The 15,843-nt window shown below is 48.9% G+C and overlaps 1 protein-coding gene across 5 annotated transcripts in view; it reads left to right on the top strand.

The window, feature by feature from the left end:
* The window catches only part of RAP1GAP2 (RAP1 GTPase activating protein 2), a 245,405-nt gene that overhangs the window by 40,795 nt on the left and 188,767 nt on the right, over window positions 1–15,843 (top strand). The gene's annotated exons all lie outside the window — the stretch shown is intronic.

The raw sequence follows: 15,843 nt of genomic DNA, 5'->3' as shown, positions 1-15,843 counted from the left end.
CCTAGAACCTCCAACCGCTCTTCCATCACCATCTTTGCTCCTTTTCCACATGTGTTTCTGGCCAAACCATTTTGTTTGCATCCTGACCCCCTTTCCCCTTCAGACTTTAACAAAATCAGCTTCCACCTTCATTCCTTCCCTGGGCAGTGAGTGACCAACCACCTGCTCCAACTGAGTGAATTGAAAAGGAGGGGAATTCTAGGAGGAAAAAATAGCATTGGTCACTAGCCCAAAATATGATCCTGCCATATGTGAATTAGCCTGTGCATGAAAAATTCCTCCAATGAGTGTGCTTCTGTGGAGGCAGCTTTTCCCACTTGTAACCCTCCATCTCAGCTGAAAGGTTTTCCAGGCCGGCCTCCCTCTGCCATGCCATTTGGTTGTTAGCACTGGCTCTGTGTGCCCTGGGTACAGGTCCCTGGATAAAGCATGGCTGCTCTTGAGGGTTGGAACATCGGGCGTGAGGCTTCCCACTTCAGCCTGCTTTGCTCAGAAGGGTGAGGGTGAACAGTTAGCAGGGCAGGGATGGATGGCAAACAGTCCCTGCTTTCTGAGAGCTTTCTGTCTCTGTGTAGAATTGGTCAGAGGTCCAGTGGGACCCGTCTTGGAAGACTGCCAGGGGGAGGTAGTCTCTATGGCAGCTCTTGAAGATGGGGTGGGACAATGGGTACACCTGTGCCTGTGCTGGTTGGTGTGGGGTGTGGGTGCCACAGTGCAGTGCAGCGTTCAGGGCAAGTCACTCCTGGGCAAGACATTTAACTTCTCCTGACTTCGGTTTTTGTATCCTTTGTCCAGGGGGCACAACGATGGCTGATTTCCTAGAGCTTCTTATCGACAGATTGAGTGGGATTGAGGCATGAAGCAGGGTTACTAAGGGGTGTAGAGTGGTAGGAATAGTTTTTTTTTTTTTTGGTGCTATTTTGGGTTCCTAGTTCAATTTCACAAGCATTTATTGAGGGCTTGCTTAACTGGTAAAGGTGATGTATGTAACCTGGAAGGGAACTGGTTACAAGGTGGCTGGGGACACTGGCCAGTGTTGAGATTGGGACCCCAGTGTGGGTATCTGGGGGGCAGGTTGAGTGCTTTAGTCCTGGGGAGGTGGTGTTGAGATGATTGCCTGGGACAGTGTGTAGGATTGTATTCTTACTTGTGCCTGGCTAAGATCCTTCTGATTGCAAGAAAGAAAAACTCAGTGTAACCCGGTTAAGCAGAAATTATGGAGAAGATCCCAGGGTGTCTCAGGGAACACCTGAGAGAGGTGGAGGGGTTGAACAGGGACTGGAAACCCTCCCCAGCAAAATCCCAGCTGGCTTCTTTGCAGTAATTGCTAAACTGATCCTAAGATTCATACGGAAATTTAAGGGTAGTCTTGAAAAAGAAGAACAGAGTTCAAGGACTCTACTTCCTTGTTTCAAAACTTACTACAAGTCTCTAGCATTCAAGAGTTTGGTACTGGTGTGAGGATAGCCATATGGATCAATGAAATAGAATATAGTGTCTGGAAATAAACCCTCACATTTGTGGTCAGTTGATTTTCAACAAGTATGTCATGACAATTCAATGAAGAAAAATAGCTTTTCAACAAATGGTGCTGGGACGACTGTATCCACATACAAAAGAATGAAATGGAGCCCCTCTCTCACACCGTATACAAAAATTAACTTAAAATGGATCAAAGACCTAAATGTAAAAGCTAAAACTATAAAACTCTTAGAAGAAACCATAGATGAAAATCTTTGCAACTTCGAATAAGGCAATGGTTTCTTAGATATGATACCAAAAGCATTGATAAATTGAACTTCACCAAAATTAAAAACTTTCGTCTTACAAAGGACACCATTAAGAAAGTGAAAAGACAAACTGCAGAGTGGGAGAAAATATTTGCAAATCACATATCTGATTAGAGACTCATACCTAAGATATATAAAGAACTGTTTCAACCCAATAAAATGACACAAAGACGCGTAACACACTTAAAAAATGGGCAAAGAAGGACGCTTGGGTGGCTCAGTCGGTGAAGCATCTGCCTTTGGCTCAGGTCATGATCTCGGGGTCCTGGGACTGAGTCCCGCATCGGGCTCCCTGCTTCTCCAAAGAAAGCAAATGGACAGTAAGTACTGAAAAGATGTTCAGCATCATTAGCCATCAGAGAGATGCACATCAAAGCCACAGTGAGCTACTCCTTCACACCCACTAGAATGACTATAATCAAAAAGAAGATAATGGCAATCAGAGAAAGACATGTATCATATGACCTCACTGATATGAGGAATTCTTAATCTCAGGAAACAAACTGAGGGTTGCTGGAGTGGTGGGGGGGTGGGAGGGATGGGGTGGCTGGGTGATAGACATTGGGGAGGGTATGTGCTATGGTGAGCGCTGTGAATTGTGCAAGACTGTTGAATCACAGATCTGTACTTCTGAAACAAATAATGCAATATATGTCAAAAAAAAAAAAAGAAGAAAAAGATAGCAGGAGGGGAAGAATGAAGGGGAGTAAGTCGGAGGGGGAGATGAACCATGAGAGACGATGGACTCTGAAAAACAAACTGAGGGTTCTAGAGGGGAGGGGGGTGGGGGGATGGGTTAGCCTGGTGATGGGTATTAAAGAGGGCACGTTCTGCGTGGAGCACTGGGTGTTATGCACAAACAATGAATCATGGAACACTACATCAAAAACTAATGATGTAATGTATGGTGATTAACATAACAATAAAAAATTAAAAAAGACAATGGCAAGTATTGGGGAGGATGGGGAGAAACTGGAACCATCATATGCCGCTACTGGGAACGTAAACTGGTGCAGTCGGTTTGGAAAACAATCTGGTAGTTTCTCAAAAGGTTAAAGGTAGAGTTACCAAATGACCAGCAATTCCTTTCTTAAGTACATATCCAAGAGAAATGAAAATATATGTTCATGTAGAAACTTGTAACACAAATGTTCGTAGCATTATTTTTTTTCAAAGATTTTATTTATTTATCTGAGAGAGAGAGAGAGACAGCATAAGCAGGGGGAGTGGGAGAGGGAGAAGCCGGCTTCCCGCGGAGCAGGGAGCCCTATGTGGGGCTCGATCCCCAGACCCTGGGATCATGACCTGAGCCAAAGGCAGATGCTTAATGACTGAGCCACCCAGGCGCCCCTGTTCATAGCATCATTAATAATAACTCAAAGTGGAAACAACCCAGGGCGCCTGGGTGGCTCCGTCGGTTAAGGGTCTGCCTTCGGCTCAGGTCATGATCTCAGGGTCCTGGGATCAAGTCCCACATCGGGCTCTCTGCTCGGCAGGGAGTCCGCTTCTCACACTCTCTCTCTCTCCCCGTCTCCTTCTGCCCCTCCCCACTGCTCGTTCTTTCTCTCTCCCAAATAAATAAATTAAATTAAATCTTAAAAAAAGGTGGAAACAACCCAAATGTTCATCAACAGATGGATGGGTAAACAAAAGGTGACATATTGATACAATGGCATATTATTTGGCCATGAAAAGAAATCAAGTACTGATACGTGTTACAACATAGAGGAACTTTGAAAACATGCTAAGCGAAAGTCACAAAACACCACACACTGCGTGATTCCCTTTATAGGAAATGTCTGGAATAAGCAAATCCATAGAGACAGAAAATAGATTCGTGATGTCCTAGGGTTGAGGAGGTTGTTGGGGGGACCAAGGGGAGTGAATGCTAAAGGATACAGGCTTCTTTGTGGGGTGGTGTAAGTGCCCTGGGCCTAGATAGTGGTGACGGCACCACCAACTTCATGAATACACCCAAAACCGTGGAATTGTACAGTTTTAAATGGTGAATTGTATGATCTATAAATTACATCTCAGTAAATCTTAAAAAAGAGGGAGCATCTTACTGGCCCAGCCTCGGGTCAGTCAGTTTAGCTGGAGAGATGGGGTTTTATGGATAAACCAGGGCTGTTGTGGCCATCTCTGTCTGTGGGAGGGGTTAGTTCGCAGACAAGGAGGGTGGACTGTGGGCTGGGCAGACACCATAGGGGTCTTATCTAGCCACCCCTACTCCCCTTGGCACTAAAAGTGCGTTCAGTCCCCGTTCTTCCGTCCTTCTTCCTCCCCCCATTGATGGCACCGAATATGGAGTTCTGCCTGGATGCCCAGGATGTGGCCCTACTCACTGATGTGTCCATTGGGCCGCCAACTCCACAGGCTACAGGTCTCCTAGAAGCGCCAGGAAGCCACTTTCCCTCTGCCTCTGCTGGGTGAGACGTCTTTCTCTCTACTAGTGTAACCCCAAACACGCCCGGGCTGTGGCCTGTGCTTCCAGTCGCCTTGGCTCCTTCTCCGGGGACCTGGTCCTGTGCACACAGTCAGCCACATACCTCCTGGAGGTGTCCCTGAGGCACACAGCCCTGAAGATGGGGGTTCTGGCCCCAGCACTGTTGAGCACGTTTGTGTGTGCTAAGTTGTCACACATTGCACGGTCTCCCTGAGGTTTCACAGCCACCTCCTGAAGCAGCTACCACTACTCCCTGCGTGTTACAGATGAGAAAATGGAGGCTCAGAGAGGTTAGGCCACTTGGTTAAGGTCATGGAGCTGGGATTTGAATCCAGGTCTGTGCTTCGTGGCTGGCTTCGTCTTGGCTGGAGCTGAGTAGTTCTCATCACCTCCCCCACCCTGCTTTCCCACTCTTGTTCCCCCCGATATGCATGGGGGCCTTGGCCACAGAATGCATCTCTGCTTTCACAGTACATGCCCTTGCTGGAGACCCAGGTTGAGTGGCATGAGGCCCCTCACAGGCAGGTGGTGCAGAGGGCATGGAGCACACAGGAACACTGGAGGGGGGGTGGTGGCAGTGCACAAGAATCCTTCAGGTACCACCAAAATGTTCTAGAACCTTCTGGGGCTGCTCCCTATGTCCCTTCGTCTTACACACCCAGAGCATGTGCTGAGAGTTTGCTGGGTTGTCCAGGGTGGGGGAGCTTGCTGTTCTAGGGGGTTAGAATGCTGCATCAGTTCAGCTCACAATTACTGGGCGCTTCCATCCCATGCCCAAAGCCAGGCCCTGGGGTCGGTAGGGGAAACAAAGATGAAAAAGACCCGTCTCTGCTCATGGAAGCTTACAGCCCTGCAGGCAGGCAGACATCTAGACAGACAATGCAGTGGAATGTGATGAAGGCTAGCAGAGATGTCCTCCAAGAGGATGGAAGGGGTTCCCTGCAGACTTGGTGATGCCTGAGCCATCTCAGGGGTGAGTAGGGTCAGCCCCCAGGAGAGAGAGGCGCTCTGGGTAACAGCAACAGTGCATAGACGGGTTAGAAACGCAGCGGGTCGGAGGGGTGTGGGGCCGGTACTACTAGAGATGGAACACTGGGGTGGGGGCTTGGGGACAGGCGGGGCTGCCTCTGGGAGTATGGGACAGCTGTGCAGGGGGCTGAGCTGGCTTCTCCGGGTGAGTGGGAGCCATTGAAGGCTTTTGAGGGGAGTAGGACACAGATTTGAGTGTCCCCCCCCCCTCCCTGGCTGCCCTCTGCTGACTCATTGGAGAGGTTGGAGTCTGGGGTGGGGGCAGTGGGGTTGGAGAGAGTGGACAGATTGGAGAGTTAGAGGAAGTGGTCTCCCCAGGCTGCATTGGTTTGGATGTGGAAGGTGAGGGCAAGGGAGCGGTCAAGGTGAAGACTTTTAAGTTTCCAGTTGAGTTCTTGGGTGTATGTTGGTCCCATTTATGGGGATGAGGGAGTAAGGCTCTGAATACATAATCTCTGCTCCCCCTTTCTCTTCTTCCCTCTTCACGTGACTGGTTTAGGTCCTGACTCTCATACTTACCCGCTCATGGAGGAGGCAGAGGAGAGGGGTAATATGTGGAGGGTTGCAAGAGTTGGTCTGTGGTCAGGAAACAGGCCGGGCAGTGCCTGTGGTGGTCCTGGGCTCTCAGCTCCCCCTGCTCAGCCCCTAGGGAACCTTTGGCAGGTGAGCTCCAGGTAAGCGCTGGCTGGTGCCCCTGCCCCGGAGCCACACCTGGCTGGACCGTGCATGCAGGGAACCCACTTTCGGACACCTTGTGGGCCCTGAGCCTGAGAACAGTGCTGGCGTGTGTAGGGGTGTGTAGGCCTGTGTGTATGCTTGCTTGTGCAGGTGGACATGAGCTTTGAGGGCCCATGTGGGTGACTGTGTGGTGCCTTTTTTGGCTTTAGCGAGTTCCTATGGTAACCACGAACATGTCTCTTTTGGGATCTGGAGTCTCACGGCGTGAGTGGCTCCAGGGAGAAGCAAGGCGGGCGGGTGCTTAGCTGACAATTGGGCTGTGGCCTGATTTCATTGCCAGGCAGGCACCGGGGATGCACCTGGAGGTGCCATTTGCCAGGCGGCAAGGTCTGCAAATTCCAGGGGTTTGTGTGTTCCTGGCCGTCATCCCGGCCGGTCTCCGCCATGCCTAGGAAGCCCTGGTGAGTCCCTGTTCTGATTTCTTGATGGATAAGCAGCTCCCTGGGTCTTGACCAGGTCTGGTGGATATCTGCTGGTGGGCAGGCAGGGTGCTGGCTGGCAGCTCTGTCACTGGGCATTGGGCTCTTCTGAGATGGGTATGGGCCCAAGGGCAGGCAGGTTCCTGGGGCCCTTTGAGGGTGTTTGCCATGTGGCCGGTGAGCTGAATGGCCCTTATTGACCCCGTGGGACAGGGCTAAGTGTGTTACGGTGACAGACAAGGGCAGGGAAGCAGGAGAGCAGGATGCCTGGGCCCAGCTATCCTTGGGGGAGCCCTCTCACCCCACTTAGCTCCCTGAAAGCATCCTTCAATCCCCAGGTCCCTGGCCATGTGCTTGAGCTTCTTCACAGTTCTCCCCAGGCCTAGAGGCCTGCTGGCCTGACCTGATGAGAAGACTCAGGGTCCCACGAAGAGGAGGCCGGAGAGCTCTGCTTGGCTCACCAGGAGCTGGATTTGGCCAGGACTGGGGAACAGTTGCTCTTATGGGCTTTGGAGAGAGGTTCTGACCCCTCTACGTTGTGCTTCCCATGTGCTTCCTGTCCATACACTATGGACCCCTGGGCGTGTCAGGACCCCCACTGCCCTCAGAGAGGCTCCTGCTGGACAGGGGCCTAGGCAGCACTCAGAGGTGCCTGGGAGTGTGTTGGGGGGTGCTTCCTTCTATTTCCTTCCTCCTGCTGGCCCCCTCTGGGGCTGGGAGCAGGGAGTGGGGACGCGAGTGTTGGGAGGGGATGTAGGTGGCCCCTCTGGCTTGTGCTGGGAGGGCCATCTAGCTGTTCCCTCTGCCTGGAGGGGCCCCTGATGAGACTCTTCTGGGACAGGGGCTGTGCAGCAGGGGTTGCTGGGTCTGGCTTGGGGGTTGTGGTCTTGCTGAAGGGCAAGGGAAGTAGGGAGGTGGACGTTCTGTGCTTTTTCCAGACCAGCTAGGCCCTCCCTTTCTAGAAGGCAGAGTCCAGAGCTTAATCTCCAACAGCTTTCCCTGGGGGCATTGGGAGGAGTGGGGAGCCTTTAAGAGAGATCTCCAGATCTCTGGAACCCTTGAATCTTAGAACTTGAAATTAAAAAAAAAAAAATAGCGACTATGCAGATTCTTTGTGCCCCTGAAGCTAGTCACTGAGCCTGAGCTTGGTTACCTCCAGTGATGGGGAGCTCATTACTTTGTAAGGATGCCTATTCTGTTACAATACAGCTCTGATTATTCAAAGCTGACCATTCTTTTCATCTGGAATCTCTGTAACTGCTGTTTCTTGGTCCCCCATCCCTTCCCAAACAAGGCTAATCCCTCTTTCTCCTGAGACCCCTTCAGATTTGGAAGGCAGTTCTTTTTTTTTTTTCATTAAGATTTTATTTATTTATTTGACAGAGAGAGAGCACAAGCAAGCGGAGCGGCAGGCAGAGGGAGAGGGAGAAGCAGGCTCCCCTCCGAGCAGGGAGCCCAATGTGGGGCTTGATCCCAGAACCCTGGGACCCTGACCTGAGCCAAAGGCAGACACTTAATGGCTGAGCCACCCAGGCGCCCCTGGAAGATGGTTCTTGTTTCTTATGTCTCCTCTTCTCCCTGGCCCCTTCAGCTGTATTTGGGATTTCTCCCGGCCTGGGCTAATCTTTGTTGGAAAGAATCAGGTTTTCCAGTCTTCATCTCAAAGCCTGGCCAGGGGGGTTGATCTGGGCAGCCTGCAGGAGCCCAGTGGACAGGAGAATGCACAACTAGAGGTCAATGGGCATCAGCCTCCTTGTTTACAGATCAGTACATGGGACCCCAAGGGGGGATGTTCCTAAGTTGAGGTGGCACCGCACAGAGGTGGGGGATGCAGGACCAGAATGAGAGGTCGGCAGTCCGGCTCTGAGCAGCGTCTGGCTCCTTTCCTGCTTCCCTAGCAACCCCTCGGTCTTCACTCCTTTCTGAGGTAGCACGTCGTCTCGTCTCCTCTTTTTTTTTTTTTTTTTTAAGATTTTATTTATTTATTTGCCAGAGAGAGAGAGAGAGTGTGAGAGCACAAGCAGGGGGAGCGGCAGGCATAGGGAGAAGCAGGCCTCCTCTGAGCAGGGAGCCTGATGTGGGACTCGATCCCAGGACCCTGGGATCATGACCTGAGCCGAAGGCAGGCGCCTAACCGACTGAGCCACCCAGGCATCCCACATCTCCTTTTTCTGAAGAGAGGCCTGACAGCTGCAGGAATGTGGCAGGGCCAAAGACAACCACAGGCAGGGGTCGGGGGGCATACAGCAGCACTCCGCCAGGATGCTGTCTGTCTCACCACATCTTCCACTGTCCAAGAGAAGCTGGAAATCTGGAATTTTAGGAAAAATCTTGACAGCTAACTCAAGCTGCGTGTGGCCTGCCTTGCAGGCCGGATTCAGCACAGAGGTCACCAGTGGGCCCCCCTGTTCTGGGGCTGTCATCCCTCTTAGGTTTCCCCATGGCTGACTCCTTAGTCTCCCTCCCAGGTCACCCCCTCCCTGGTGCACTCACCCCCACCTTCAGCCGCTCATGGATCATTTCCTGCTCTGTACCCAGACTGCACTCACTCTCAATTAACCTTTTCTGTCTTCCAATCGAGTTCTTTCTCTGTCACCGGGTTGTGAAGTTCCTGAGTCACGGGATCCTCTCCTGCCCTCCTCCCAGTTCAGGCCCATTATCTCCCGCCCAGACAGTGACAAAGACTCTCTAATTATCCTCCTCCTCAGGCCTCTGCCAGCTCTGAGTAACCTGTCACCCCGAAGCCATCTCTAGCTCTGCCCTCCCTGCGCCCATGGCAGGCTTTGTCGGTGCTGATTCCATGCAGGCTTGTTCCGGGGACAGTCCCCACCCCACGTTGTTGGGGCCCTGGGCAATCTCTGGTTGTGTTGACTTTCCAGCGACTTCTCTTTCTGGCATTAGCATCCATGAACAGTCTTGGGTCCATTGCAGATAGCTGGAGCCTTCCCTCCCTGCCAGGGCCATATTTCTTAGACTTTTGGCACTTTGCTGTCACCTGGGAGGCTTTAAGAAATTCTCATGCCTGTCTTGTTAATTTTAGCCACTTTGATGGGTGTGAGGCAGTATCTCACTGTGGTTTTGATTTGTATTTCCCTGATGCCAAGTGATGCTGAAAAAAAATAAAAAATAAATTCTCATGCCCAGGTTTCACCCAGTTCCAGAATTGGAAATCAGAATGCCTGGGGTGGGACCCAGCATCAGTATTTTTGTTGTTGTTGTTGTTAAGATTTCCAGGTGATTCTATTTTTTTTTTTAAGATTTTTATTTATTTATTTGACAGAGAGAGAAAACGAGAGAGGGAGCACAAGCAGGGGGAGTGGCAAAGGGAGAAGCAGGCTTCCCGCTGAGCAGGAAGCCCGATGCGGGGCTCGATCCCAGGACCCTGCGATCACGGCCTGAGCCGGAGGCAGACACTTAATGACTGAGCCACCCAGGCGCCACCAGGTGATTCTAATATGCAGCAAAATTTGGGAACCTCAGTCGCAAGGGTTGAGCAAGTGTGATGCTTGTCAATGGTTCAGGTCAGGTTGGATGTTAAAATGGGCTCCAGGTGGGTGAGTCACTCTAGGTCAAGGTTTCTATTGACATCTGGGGCTGGATAACCCTTTGTGGTGGGGACTGTCCTGTGCACTGTAGATATTGAGCAGCATCTCTGGCCTTTGCTTACGAGATACCAGCAACCCACCCTCCAGCAGTGACAATTGAAAATGTCTCCAGACATTGCTGAATTTTCAGGGTGTGGGAGTATAGAAGCTCTCCCACCCCACAGAGGACCCTTGCTCTAGGCCTAGCCAGGCTCACCTTCCCAGTGTTCCAAAATATGCACAGAACCAAAGGCTGCCAGACAGTGAACCCCATCTTAGTGGTTAATGTGTGGGCTTTGGAATCAGGCAGTTTTAAATCCTGACTCCACCATCTCGATGACCTTGGGCAAGTTATTTAACCTCTCTGTGCCTCAGTACATTTGTAGGTTTTTTTTTTTCCTCTTTTCTTACAACCTCCTCTTGATCTTTAGCTCCAGCCAGATGGTGTGACTTGCTGTTTTCTGGCACTTCTTAGCCTTGACGTCTTTGCTGATTTTGTTCCCTTAGCAGGAAATGCCTTTACTTCTTCCTGCCCTGCGGCGGTCCAGTGGTTTCTGCCTGCGCCCCTCTCCCCTTGAAGTCTGAGGCTTGGGGAGCCTCTCAGGTGCCCAACCCGACTTCGTCACAGTTTGTTGTTCAGGTGAGGTGGCTGACCCCTCCCTGCCTCTGGCTGAGCTGTGAACCCGCAGGTGACCGCAGCATCATCTCCACCCCATGCCCCACTCATTCGTAGAGGGTGGAGTGGGCGGAAATCCGTGCCTGGCAGGCCGCAAAGCCACATAACTGACTTTTGGAGCCCTGCCCTGAGGTGTGTATGTGTGTGTGTGAGAGAGAGAGAGCGCAAGAGAAAGAGAGTGAGAGATGGGGCAGTCAATTGCCACTTTCTTGGTTACCTCGCTGTGAGCAGACATCATCTGGAATAAAGGAGCTTTGGGCCGCAGGCTTTCCAGGCCCATTTCTGGGCCCAGAAAGAGGACTTGAAGGGGCCTGAGGTTGCCATGCCCTGTCCAGACTTCCCTGCCAGCTCAGCCGAGGCTGCACCAGGGGGTGCCCACCCTGGCTGCTGTGCAGGCCTGCCCTGGGAGTCAGCTTCCTCAGGCCTGGGTGGGGCCCAGGAGACCTGGCTGTTAGCAGGGCCGGAGGTGGTACCGGTGAGGCAGCTTTGTTTGTGGCTCTCTCCCCACAGTCTAGATTCCGTGGGTAGGTTCGGGTGCTCGGGGTGACCCTGTGCAAGCTACACAACCTCTCCGTGTCTCAGTTTCTTTATCTGGGGATAACACATGTAGGTACTACTGTTGTGAGGTTTCAAGGAGATAATCCAGGTGAGGTGTGGGGTACCCTGCCTGGTACATAGTTCATGCTCGGTAAATGTTACCTGCCACAGGATTTCCGGTGTTAGTAATCACAGTCCTGGACTGTGTGGACACTGATCCCCATGTGACAGGCCCACATGCGTGCAGCCACACCCCAGGGGCAAAGGGGACCCAGAGGCACCCAGACCCAGGCCTGTGGCTGTCGGGCGTGGGCAGCTGGTGTCACTGCGGGCACCTCCATGGAGTAAACCTACCAGGAGGGCAGACGTGTGTGTATGTGTGTGTGTGTGTGTGTGTGTGTGTGTGTGTGTGTGTGTGTGTGTGTGTGTGTGTGTGTGTGTGTGTGTTTGTGTGTTTGTATGTGTGTATATGAGGCCCTGGGTGATCCGGCTTTTGTTGTATTCATACTCTGACATGATTCCTGGAGTTAGCAGCACCTGGGCTGAGCTCTGGGAGCCCAAGTGCCTTGTTTCTATAGCAACCACAGTGCAGTAGAAATAGGAGGAGGTGGGAGGAGATGGGAAACCCTGAGCAGGGCGGTGAGGAGCATTTTGCCTGCATGGGCCTTGGGCCTCGCTTCCACACCCTCTGCTGTCCCGAGGCTCTTGTTTTGTTTCTTTGATTTTTACAATAATGACACGGCCACCTCGGAGTACTGATGACCCAAACCTGACAGTTGTGAACATTCTGTTGCCTTTTTCACCAAACCTTTTTAAAAATTATGTTAAAATATACCTAATAGAAGATTTATTATTTTATTTTATTTTTAAGATTTTATTTATTTATTTGACAGAGAGAGAGAGAGATCACAAGTAGACAGACAGGCAAACAGGCAGAGGGAGAGTGAGAAGCAGGCTCCCTGCTGAGCACGAGCTTGATGCGGGGCTCGATCCCAGGACACCAGGATCATGACCTCAGCCGAAGGCAGATGCTTAACCGACTGAGCCACCCAGGTGCCCCAAAGATTTATTATTTTAATCATTTTTAAGTGCACCATTCAGTGACATTAAGTACATTTATAATGTACAACCATCACCACTAGTCATTTCTAGAACTTTTCATCCTCGCAAGCTGGAACTCTCCGTTCTGCCGCCCCCCACAACCCCTGCTGACCAGCATCCTACCTTCTGTCCCTGTGAATTTGGTCACTGCACGACCCCAGAGAAGTGGATTTGTGCAGTGTTTGCCCTTTTGTGTCTAGCTTATTTCACTTGGGCATAGTGTCTCCAAGGTTCATCCATGTGGTAGCACCTGTCAGAATTTCCTGCCTTTTTAAGATTGAATACTACTCTATGTATATTTTATTTATCCACATGTTGTTTATCCACTCATCTGTTGAGGAATGCTTGCACCTTCTGGTTGATATGAATAATGCTGCTATGAACACGAGTCTACAAATATCTGTTTGAGTCCCTGCTTTCAGTTCTTTTGGGCATATACCCAGGAGCTGAATTGCTGGATCATATGGTAATTCTTTATTAAACTTTTTGAGCTTTTTTTTTTTAAATAAAAGAAATAGCATCATCAAGTTAAATCCCTGTCATCACTCCTTCTTGCCCCCATTACCCTGTCTCCCCTATCCATAGAGGTGAGCACTATCAGGAATTTGGTATGTCTTTTCTCAGTCTGTGTTTTTAATACTGTCACATCCATAAGTAGACATTAAGAAACGTTATATAGTTTTCTTTGTGTGTTAGGAATCCACATGTGTGATATCCTTTTAAATTTATGTGAATGTCATCGTCATGTTCTGGCATCAGACTGCTGGGGTTCAGGTCTTGGCTCTGCCACTTACCAGCAGGGCAAGTTACTTAATTTCTCTATGCCTCAGTTTAGTCATCTGTAAGATGGGAATAACAGTAAAGCCTAAAACCTTTTTTTTTTTTTTAGATTTTATTTATTTATTTGATAGAGAGAGACAGTGAGAGCAGGAACACAAGCAGGGGGAGTGGGAGAGGGAGAAGCAGGCTTCCCACTGAGCAGGGAGCCTGATGTGGGACTCGATTCTAGGACCCTGGGATCATGACCTGAGCCGAAGGCAGATGCTTAATGACTGAGCCACCCAGGCGCCCAAGCCTAAAACCTTCTTGCAGGATTATTTTGGGGATTACGTAAGCCTGCATATGTCTAGTGCTTAGAACAGTGTTTGTTGTTACCATGATAGTTCTGCATTCGTGCCCCTCCACATGGATTTTGGAATCTATCCATGGTGTCATGCATCCAGTTCCTTCTTTTTACCTGCCGTGTGGTATTTATGTGTACAAACCTGTCATATTTTTTGTTTCCCCTTTGTATTTCCTATTGATGGCTCTTGGGTGGTTTCCATTTTTTTTTTTTTTAAGATTTATTTATTTATTTGAGAGAGAACACACACACAGGGTTGGGGAGGGGCAATGCCCCATGGAGCCTGACGAGGGGCTCAGTCTCACCACCCTGAGATCATGACCTGAGCTGAAACCAAGAGTCGGATGCTTAAGTGACTGCACCACTCAGGAGCCACCCAGGTGCCCCCCATTTTTTTATACTGCAAACAATACTGTAGTGACTGTGTCCTGGTGTGACCTTCTGTGCATATGCGTGAAAGGCTGTGGTCTACCTGGAGGTGGGGCTGTTGGGTTGTAGCTCTTCCATCTGTAGCCAGATTACCCTCAAGAGAGGTTTATGTTCATGTCTTCTGTCCATTTTTAATTGGATTGTTTTTTGGGTATTGAGTTGTATAAGATACTAATTTTTTTCACATGTTTTTTATTTTTATTTTCCATTTTAAGTAGGCTCCATCGCCAATGTGGGGCTTGAACTCATAACCCTGAGATTAAGAGTCACATGATCTCCCGACTGAGCCAGGCAGGCACCCCTATAAGTTCTTTATACATTTTGGATGCTAACCCTTTATTGGATATGTCTTTTGCAAATATCTTCTGCCATTTGGTAGGTTGCCTTTTAATTTTGTTGATTGTTTCCTTCACTGTACAGAAACTTTTTATTTTGATATAACACTGAGGTTAACTATACTGGAATTTGAAGTAAAAAAAAAGATTTTATGATTTTTACTTATGGGTGGATCTACAAAACAAACAAATAAACAAAAAGCAGAAACAGACCCATAAATACAGAGAACAAACTGATGGTTGTGAGAGGGGCAGAGGGTGGAAGGCACAGACTTCCAGTTATGGAATCAGTAAGTTGCAGACCTAAAAGGTACAATGTTGGGAATATAGTCAGTTAGCAGTGCTGTATGGTGCCGGATGGTAGCTGCACCTGTGAGCACAATGTGCAGACTCTCCAAGCCTGTGTTGTACAGCTGAACGTAAGGGAACATTGTATGGCAACTATGCTGCAGTAAAACCAAGTATATATATGAAATACGGATTTTATATATACAATTTTTGTTTTTATTTTTTTAAAGGAGGTTTTACCGTTAACACTCCTGCCAGGGGTATATGTGGATTCTACTAGGGTCCTTTTCCTCATGTCCTCACTGATATTTAATTTTTACATTGATTTGATTGACATAGTGCATTTTAGTTGATTCTCTATTATATGAGCATTTACTGTAACTCTGAGTAACTGAACAAAAGCCCTCATGGCCTTCTTGGGTCTTCTTTTCTCTGCATTGTATAACAAATGTTTCCCTGTATCCGAACAGTCTTTTTTTCCTTTTTTAAAAATAGCTTTTTTCTTGATTATAAAAATAGTACATGTTCACTGTAGAAGAGTTAGAAAATGCATACAAATACTGGGATGAAGAATTAAAAACCCACAAACCACTACCCAAAATGTTATCATTTTGATGTTTCTTTAGTCATTTTGTACTTTATAGCATCCTTTTTTTTTAAACTATTTATTTATTTGACAGAGAGAGAGAGCGAGAGCAGGAACACAAGCAGGGGGAGTGGGAGAGGGAGAAGCAGGCCCCCCGCCAAGCAGGGAGCCCGACGTGGGGCTCGATCCCAGGACCCTGGGATCATGACCCGAGCTGAAGGCAGACACCCAACGACTGAGCCACCCAGGCGCCCCTGATAGCGTCCTTTTAAAACTTATTATATAATTATGTTTTCAACACCATTAAATATTCTTTAAAAACATGATTAAAAATATTGCACACATTCCTATCCTTATGATGTTTCATAATTTAATTTGGATATTAAGGTTGTTTTAAATTTTTAACTATTAGTAAATAATGCTTCAAGAACATCCTTGAATATAAATTTTTGTATGTCTCTATTTTCTTTGACAAGCACTAAAGTTTTCACGCATTTATTTTTATTTTATTTTTTGAGAAAACATTTTATAATGACTCTTGCCTATTTTTTTTTCTTTTTTTTTTTAAGATTTTATTTATTTGACAGAGAGACACAGCAAGAGAGGGAACACAAGCAGGGGGAGTGGGAGAGGGAGAAGCAGATTCCCTGCTAAGCAGGGAGCCCGATGCGGGGCTCGATTCCAGGACCCTGGGACCATGACCTGAGCCGAAGGCAGATGCTTAACAACTGAGCCCAGGCGCCTCTCTTGCCTATTTTTCTA

The sequence above is a fragment of the Zalophus californianus genome, chromosome 16 (assembly GCF_009762305.2).
Source record: "Zalophus californianus isolate mZalCal1 chromosome 16, mZalCal1.pri.v2, whole genome shotgun sequence".
NCBI classification, from domain to species: domain Eukaryota; kingdom Metazoa; phylum Chordata; class Mammalia; order Carnivora; family Otariidae; genus Zalophus; species Zalophus californianus.
The sequence above is the reverse complement of the archived record's forward strand: the minus strand, read 5'-3'. Positions and strand labels throughout refer to the sequence as shown.